The sequence below is a fragment of the Haliotis rubra genome, unplaced genomic scaffold (genome assembly GCF_003918875.1).
Source record: "Haliotis rubra isolate DU_JTF1 unplaced genomic scaffold, ASM391887v1 Scf1237, whole genome shotgun sequence".
Taxonomy (NCBI): domain Eukaryota; kingdom Metazoa; phylum Mollusca; class Gastropoda; order Lepetellida; family Haliotidae; genus Haliotis; species Haliotis rubra.
Window position 1 is genome coordinate 179,239 of NW_025765156.1, and position 8,753 is coordinate 187,991.

Sequence of the window (8,753 nt, forward strand, 5' to 3'; positions counted from 1 at the left end):
CATGAGGGTAAGGTAATATCTAAAGTCTGTAATATACTACCCATCAAAAGTATAGACTCACTTAAAGCATTCACTACATGTTATGCATATACAAATGGTAACATTGAAGATGACGTGAACGTTTGCAGTCCATTCAGACTCTTGACTTCAGTATCTGGTGTGACCACCACGAGCGGCAATAACTGCAGCACAGCGTCTATGCATGGAGTGCACCAATCGATTGATGAAAGCCATTGGCACCTGGAACCACACTCTGAGAAAGGCCTGACGCAATAAATCGTCTGTGCCCGGCCTTGGTATGACATTAATCAGTCTCCTCTGAATTTCATCCCAAAGATGTTCAGTTGGGTTTAAATCAGGACTAAGGGCTAGCCACTGCATAATGTTGACACCGTTCTGCTGTAGGAAATCCCGTGTAGCTCTGTATGGGCCCGGGCGTTATCATGCTGGAAAATGTTGTTCCGGTGACGTGCGAAATGTGGTATGACATGGGGTCTGAGAGCTTGGTCGGTGTAGCGCACCGCTGTGATGCCGCCTCCTCTCCCTGGACCAAGGTTCTGGAACACCACAGGACCCACTCTCTGGTTCAGGCCTATTCCACCCCATACCATGATGCTTGCACCACCCCATGAGTCTCTTTCCATAACACATTGGTGTGAGTAACGCTGGCCACGTCGTCGCCATATTCTTGTTCTGCCATCTGCAGTTGAAACGCAGTACCGACTTCCATCTGTGAACAGAACAGTTCTCCATTGCCTGTATCGCCAGTTTTGGTCTTGTAGGGCAAATTGTAGACGTTCAAGCCGATGACAAGGGGTGAGGATAGGTCCACATTAAGGTCTACGGCAATGGAGGTTCCCGCTGTTAAGACGTCGGCGTACTGTATCAGTACTGATTGGTCTTCCGTGTGTTCCCACAGTACGGGGGCGATCATTTGTGTTGTTGGTGGCCGGGAAACGTTGCTACAGCCTGCAGATGGTCCGAACGTTGACCTGGAAGTGATTGGCAACGGCTTGTGCAGTGTGGCCAGCTTCAAGTCTTCTTAGCGCCTGGTTCCTCTGAGCTGTCGTGAGTCGCGACATCCTGCTGACGTTGTAGTGTGAATGTTTCAACCAGGTTTGTGGGTACATTTATAGGACTGGTCCTTGTGAACAGCACGTGCAGCATGAGTTGCATGAAGAACATGGAGAACACCGTACCATCTCAGAGATCAGGTAGCGTTTTTGAGACCAGTTCCTGGGTTCCATTCTGTCTTTGCTCAGGTAAAGTTGGAGATGTTGTCAAAAATATACAATCAAAACATTAAATGAGTTTACGGTTATCCGTTTCTGCGAAGGAAAATTCCAAATTTCCGTTTCTTTTGCTGCTTAGTATATAAATCGTAAGTTAATCACTTGAGTGAGTGAATGAGTGAGTTTGGTTTTACGCCGCTTTTCAAATTGTCCAGCAATGCCACAGCAGAGGACACTAGAAATGTGCTTAACACCATCTAGCGAATCGAACCAGAGTATTCGGCGTGACGAACGAATTGTGCTGAGTTATCCATTGAAGTGTCAGGATATTGTACACAAGAAATGTTTTTGATCCGCTTACTATGTCCATTTCTATAATGATTTGATTACAGTGCCTATCTAATTTTGAATTCGCACTGACGTTCTTTTGTTGCTGAGTATATAATACACTCTGTCTGTCTGTCCCTCGCTCTCTATATTTGTTACGGTAAATACGTATGTAAATATATATTTACTGATTTTTCAGTGAATATGTTTGCAGTCAAGTGCCGTTAATCCGACATCGTCCGTTGCACACCAAAATGTCGGATTAACAAGAATGTCGGATTATCGAATTCTGAGGACAGATCACGTCCATGGTCAAGAACAGGACAATCATGATTCATATCCCCGAAGTCACTGTAAATAATACTAAAACGATAATAAATTCAGAGTTCATATATTTTATTAGCACATGATATAAAAATGCACATTTATAATTCTCATTTGTAATATCAAACACATGTATAAATGTATTTACTGATTCCGTCAGGGATTATGTATATTTACTGAAATTTCCAGAAAATATACATATTTACGGAAATCTACACTGATTCATTATACATATACACATAAGCGCCTTAATAGCGCTTATTTTCTGAGATATAAAGGTTTAATGTGGATTCCCCATGGGTTGTTGAAGACCAATCTTCACGCATCTTCACAGGGGACAAGCATGGGTTGTTGAAGACCAATCTTCACGGATCTTCACGGGGGACAAGTATGGGTTGCTGAAGACCAATCTTCACGGGCACAGGTGCTTGTATACGTCGCTCTACAAGTGCACGTTGACGCTTGACCTACAATGCATGGCATTCATTTCGAATGTCCTTCTTCCGGTTTTTGCAACCATACTATACTAAACCGGAACTGTATTTTGATACCTGCTTTGTTGTTAAGGCCAACATCCCAGCTACATGAGGATGGTTTGGAAAACCTTTGGGTCTAGATCAGACAATCCAGTGATCCATATTCTGAGAAACAGTCCACGCTGTCGGGACACGAAGACACACACAATCAAGTCCCCAAGGCTTACCACCTGATCCAGGTTATGAGAGAGTGAGTGAGTTTAGTGTTAATCGAGTCTGGACCAGACAAGCCAGATATTAACAGCATGAATATCGATCTACGCACTTGGGATACGATATGTCAACCAAGTCAGCGAAGATGACCACCCGATCTGAAGACCAATTCCAACCCACGCTCGATATCTCCAGGGTATACGTTCCGATAAATGTTCCAGGTCTATGGTGGCGAAGACCCCCTATGAGGAACATACATCATCTCCATTGCTACGAGGGGCGGTGGGGTAGCCTAGTGGTTAAAGCGTTCGCTCAACACGCCGAAGACCCGGGTTCGAATCCCCACTAGGGTACAATGTGTGAAGCCCATTTCTGGTGTCCCCCCGCTGTGATATTGCTGGAATATTGCTGGAAGCGGCGTAAAACCATACTCACTCCTTTGTAATGAAAACGTGATATCCAGTCAGATCCCTGTTCATAGTTCAAATAGCTTTTCAGTGACTAATGTATGAGATGATCATTTAAGATTCCATCTCTGACAGATTTAAGATCCATCTCTGATATATTTCAACAGTAAAAAGTATCATCACTTGCTTGACAGCGACATTAGAATATATGTCGAAACGTCGTCTTTCACAGAGTTAGGAAGTTGTATATCCATACAATTATCACCGTTCTGTTTCCTGAAGGAAGATCATTCTTCTCATGTTTGTAATGATCTCTAAACTAATTTATTTTAGTTGTGAAAGAGGATGATATGAATCTTACGAGAAACATGGAAAAGAAATTTGAAAAGAATTTCGAATAGGGACCTGTGTTCACGTTTGAATTTAGAAACTGGAATAATCAGCTACTTTCACGTTTGATTTACCAAAATTTAATGCTTACTCTGTTAACAATTTCACGTAGTCATACCGCTGTCACAACGTTGTGGCCTGACGTTATGATACGTCATTTTTACATCGCCACAACGTTAAATTATTTGACGTATTTTACGTATTTTACGTTGTCTTAACGTTCTAGTTAACGTTAATAGTTGAATAGTTGTAGTGAACAGTACGTAAGAAACAAAGCGGAAATTCACTTTGCATGTTGTTTTGGTCGTGTGCTTTCTGAAGCTGTAGCTGAATAGTGAAGAAAGAATCTCAGAGTGAAAACGTTTCCCAGAAAACTAACGTGACACCAAGTTGTGAGGAGCCCAAAGCATAACGTTTCCTAAACGTAAATTTGCAACTTTGTCATTACGTTGTGACATACCGTAATAATATGACGTAATACTAACGTTGTGACAACGTTGTGTCGTTATTACATCTACATCCTTCCCACGACGTTGCGAAAACGTGGTGTGTCAGCTGGCTAGCTGCCTTCATGTTTAGATAAGGGAGAAATAATGAAGAGCTACATTCAGGTTTAGGTAAGGGAAATGTATTCGGAGCTACCTTCACCTTTAAATATGTTATACTGTATTAAGAGCTACTTTCACATTTTGATTAGGGTAAAGGGAATAAGAGCTACCTTTACGCTTAGATAAGGGAAAAGTGATTAAGAGCTATGTTCACGAGTAAATAAAGAGAAAGGGATTAAGACCTACCTTCACATTAAGGTTAGGGAAAAGGGATTAAGAGCTACATTCACGATTTATTTAGGCAACTGGAATAAAGAGCTACATTCACGTTAAATATCGGAAAGGGAATCAATAGCTGCCTCCATGTTTTATGTAGGCAATTAAAGGTTCCAGTCTCACGTTTGAAAAGGATAAGGAAAGGATGTAATTACTTTTTACATCAAGCTTGAAAGAAACTTGAAAAGGTTCACGCTTGAAAACAGCAAATGGATAATATAGAGCTAATACCATATGCTATATCTACAGAGAACATCTGCCTGTAACCCCTGCTTTGAAAATATTTGAGATCAGTTTCCCTGGATAGAGGGGGTTAGGGTAAGGTTTTTCATGGCAGGGGTTAGGGTAAGGTTTTTCATGGCAGGGGTTAGGGTAAGGTTTTTCGTGGCAGGGGTTAGGGTAAGGTTTGCAGCAACTCGCACAGCATTTGAAGCAGAGGCTACGGTCAGACATCACCTACACAGGTGTTTATGTTAAAGCGATTAGAGTGAGTGAGTGATGTGAGTTAAAATGTGAAGTCACAGTACATTTTCACCCGTTTTCACGAGAATTTTAGTGGTCATTTAATAAAGGACAAAAAAAGGGGGGGGTGCGCACCCCTGCAACACCCCTTCCCCTCTGGATCCGCCTATGAGCACGTGCAAGAACGGCAGAAAACACATTCCTCGTGCAGCACACTCTCTAAAAAATGCACAGGCAACAAAAGAATATCTTTTTTGAAATCATTGCACGAGAGAATATTTTAACTTACCTTCATGTAAAATACTTTAATATCATTGGTCAAGGACGCTTTAACAAGTTTCCGTGTCACCCCTCCCAGGAGGGGGACAACTGCAATGCAATGCCCGGAGTTCGAAAGCAGTTCGATTAGCTGTTTTTGAGTTTGCAATGTACAGATATATTTTACCGACTTTCACTGCTTTGTTTTAACTATTTTATATATATATAGCCTACCGTCTACCGGCTCGGGTAACACTGCTACAAAGAGGCGTACACCAGACCATATTACCCTCGAGAGAAGCATACAACTTATAGTGTCAAAGTTTCCAAAATATCCACAACGTTGTCTTTCCATAACAATACATTTCTTTTACTTCCCTGTCGAGTTCTGATCTGTTGAATGTGATCTATCTTATAAGAGCAGGCGCGTAGCAAGCCAATTTCTTCGTGTAAGCCCGTTAGGTTGCAAAGCTTTATATTTAAATAGCATTGAGGGCTTTCCAAATCTTTTTAGCATGAATCATTTTTTATATAATGGTAGCTACGCCCCTGGAGAGCCATAGAAAGGATAGAAAAATAGACGATTCGTTAAACTAGTTACGACAGTAGCCTTCAAGGTATAGTGCTACAATTAATTGCTAATTAGGCTCTGACGTCACGCTGTTGTAAGCGGAAGACCCATCCACACCTTCGTCAGATTTATGACCCCGCACCTCGACAGACTTGAATATAACCCGAGCCTGACCAGTGGTCAAACATTCTCACTCGGTCAGTCAGTCAGTCCACAATAACCATGGTCCATCAACTCGTCGTCGCTGTGTGTGTGGTGTTGGGGCTCGCCTCTCACCAGGTGTGTGCCCAGTGGTGGGGCATGGCTCAAGGTCAAGGTCAAATGGGAGGGATGGGTTCTGGTGCAGTTGGTGGAGGGGATGGGGAAACAATGTGTTCCAACCGCTGAATCCCAACTTGAGACAAGACAACACCCTGTACCAGACCTGTATCGCCAAGAACTCTAACGGCGATGACATGAAAGTCACCTTCAGTCTTGGCAACAACAACAACAACAACAACTTCAACAACCCGATATTTAACCGATTCGGTGGAGCCCGTAGCCTGCGTCTCTCAGCTGTCATCGCCTCCAACCCTGCTTCAACTCTCCAAGGTCAGTTCCAGTTGGTCGTCACTGAATTCTCCCGCACTGAAGAGGTGTGTTCCAGCCGTGCTCTCGGCGACATCCTGACCGACCGTACCTGGTGGAGCCAGTCCCGTACTCCCCGCGGCATCGTGGGCACCCCCGTCACCATCTACCAGGGACAGACCGCCACCTCCTCCGAGACCGTGGAGAACCTGTCCTTCGAGGAGCTGACCGGTCGTGGTCTGGCTCTGTGTCCCTCTCACCAGATCTCTGGGTCCACCTGCATGGACGCCATCCCTCTGTGCTGCAAGATCGGCTTCGACAGTCAGCCTGCCACCACCCCATTCACCAACCAGAACCAGCTCTTCGGCCAGGGACTTCTCGGCATGCAGAACCCAGGAAGCAACAACGGAATGGGAGGTGGATTCAACCAGGGACTGGGCGGCGGACTGTCTCAGGGAATGAACCAGGGACTCCCCTCCGGAATGAACGGAGGATTCGGGCAAGGTGGACTCCCTTCAAACAACGCTGGTTCCCAAATCATGGGAGGACTCTCTTTATAGACTAAACTGATGTACACTAACCTATAGACTTCATTACCATCATAATTCCTCGTTAGACGGCGCCATAATCGTGTCCAGTGGCTTCTCAACAGTACCATTATCACTTTGGACTCTTTCCTTGTCAAGTAGACGCGCCATGACAGAAGCCAAACACTGTTCATAATCTCATAATCATTGTGTGTACGGGCAGAGATTGTTGTATGCAACTGTTTTCTTAATAAACATGTCTCTTTTAATATGTTGTTTCTCATCCGCCAGTCGCGTCTGTTCAAGAAACGTCAAGGAATATGGTTCCCTCGATCAAGACGTAATAAAACATTCCTCAGAACCATATAACCAGAACAGGAGAATTTGTCCACAGTCTACTAGGCAACAGTAGTATAAAGCGTCATTGACCAATGAAATTAAACTATTTTACATGAAGGTAAGATAATATCTAAAGTCTGTAATATACTACCCATCAAAAGTATAGACTCACTTAAAGCATTCACTATATGTTATGCATATACATATGGTAACATTGAAGATGAATTTCTCCTCTAACTTGGGGGAACCAACTGCAAACCTTATGGAGATGAATTGCACGAGGATCATGCATCAAATTGCTGAAAAAACATGTGCAAATATTGTGCACGTGAACTGCTGCGTTTTGGTGTAAAGTTTTCTTAAGAATTCGTCAATCATATGTTTCATTGAGTTGTATAATTTATTCAACTCATGACAATCATTTTTTCAATGTTGCGAATTTGTTTTACAATACATCAGTTCATATGTAAACAGTTCCTTTAAACAGTATGGAATATTTTCAAATTTAGTGTAGGAAAGTTGACTGAAGTAAGTGCCTACATTTACACTAGTGAGTCTAAACGTATGATTGGTAGTATATGTATATACTTCAGTTCCACTTTTGATGTGCATGTATCGACCTCTGACATACAACGTTACTGGCGTAATGATGTAACTAGTTTGGTCAAACCCGAGGCAGAGGGGGCGGTGGGGTAGCCTAGTGATTAAAGCGTTCGCTGGTCGAGCCGAATACTCTGGTTCGATTCGCTAGATGGTGTGAAGCCCATTTCTAGTGTCCTCTGTCGTGACATTGCTGGACAATTTGAAAAGCGGCGTAAAACCAAACTCACTCACTCACTCAACTTACGATTTATATACTAAGCAGCAAAAGAAACGTTAGATTGGAATTTTCCTTCGCAGAAAGGGATAACCGTAAACTCATTTAATGTTTTGATTGTATATTTTTGACAACATCTCCAACTTTACCTGAGCAAAGACATTCCTTCCCAAATGGAACCCAGGAAATGGTCTCAAAAACGCTACCTGATCTCTGAGATGGTACGGTGTTCTCCATGGTTTTCATGCAACTCATGCTGCGGGTGCTGTTCACAAGGACCAGCCCTATAAACTGTACCCACAAACCTGGTTGAAACATTCACACTACAACGTCAGCAGGATGTCGCGACTCACGACAGCTCAGAGCGCTAAGAAGACTTGAAGCTGGCCACACTGCACAAGCCGTTGCCAATCACTTTCAGGTCAACGTTCGGACCATCTACAGGCTGCAGCAACGTTTCCCGGCCACCAACACCACAAATGATCGCCCCCGTACTGTGGGAACAGTGGGAACACACGGAAAACCAATCAGTACTGATACAGTAGGCCGACGTCTTAACAGCGGGAACCTCCATTGCCGTAGACCTTAATGTGGACCTATCCTCACCCCTTGTCATTGACGTGAACGTCTACAGTTTGCCCTACAACACCATAACTGGCGATTCAGGCAATGGAGAACTGTTCTGTTCACAGATGGGAGTGGGTACTGCGTTTCAACTGCAGATGGCAGAACAAGAATATGCCGACGACGTGGCCAGCGTAATTCACACCAATGTGTTATGGAGAGAGACTCATGGGCTGGTGCAAGCATCATGGTATGGGGTTGAATAGGCCTGAACCAGAGAGTGGGTCCTGTGGTGTTCCAGAACCTTGGTCCAGGGAGAGGAGGCGGCATCACAGCGGTGCGCTACATCGACCAAGCTCTCAGACCCCATGTCATACCATATTTCGCACGTCACCGGAACAACATTTTCCAGCATGATAACGCCCAGGCCCATACAGAACTACACGGGATTTCCA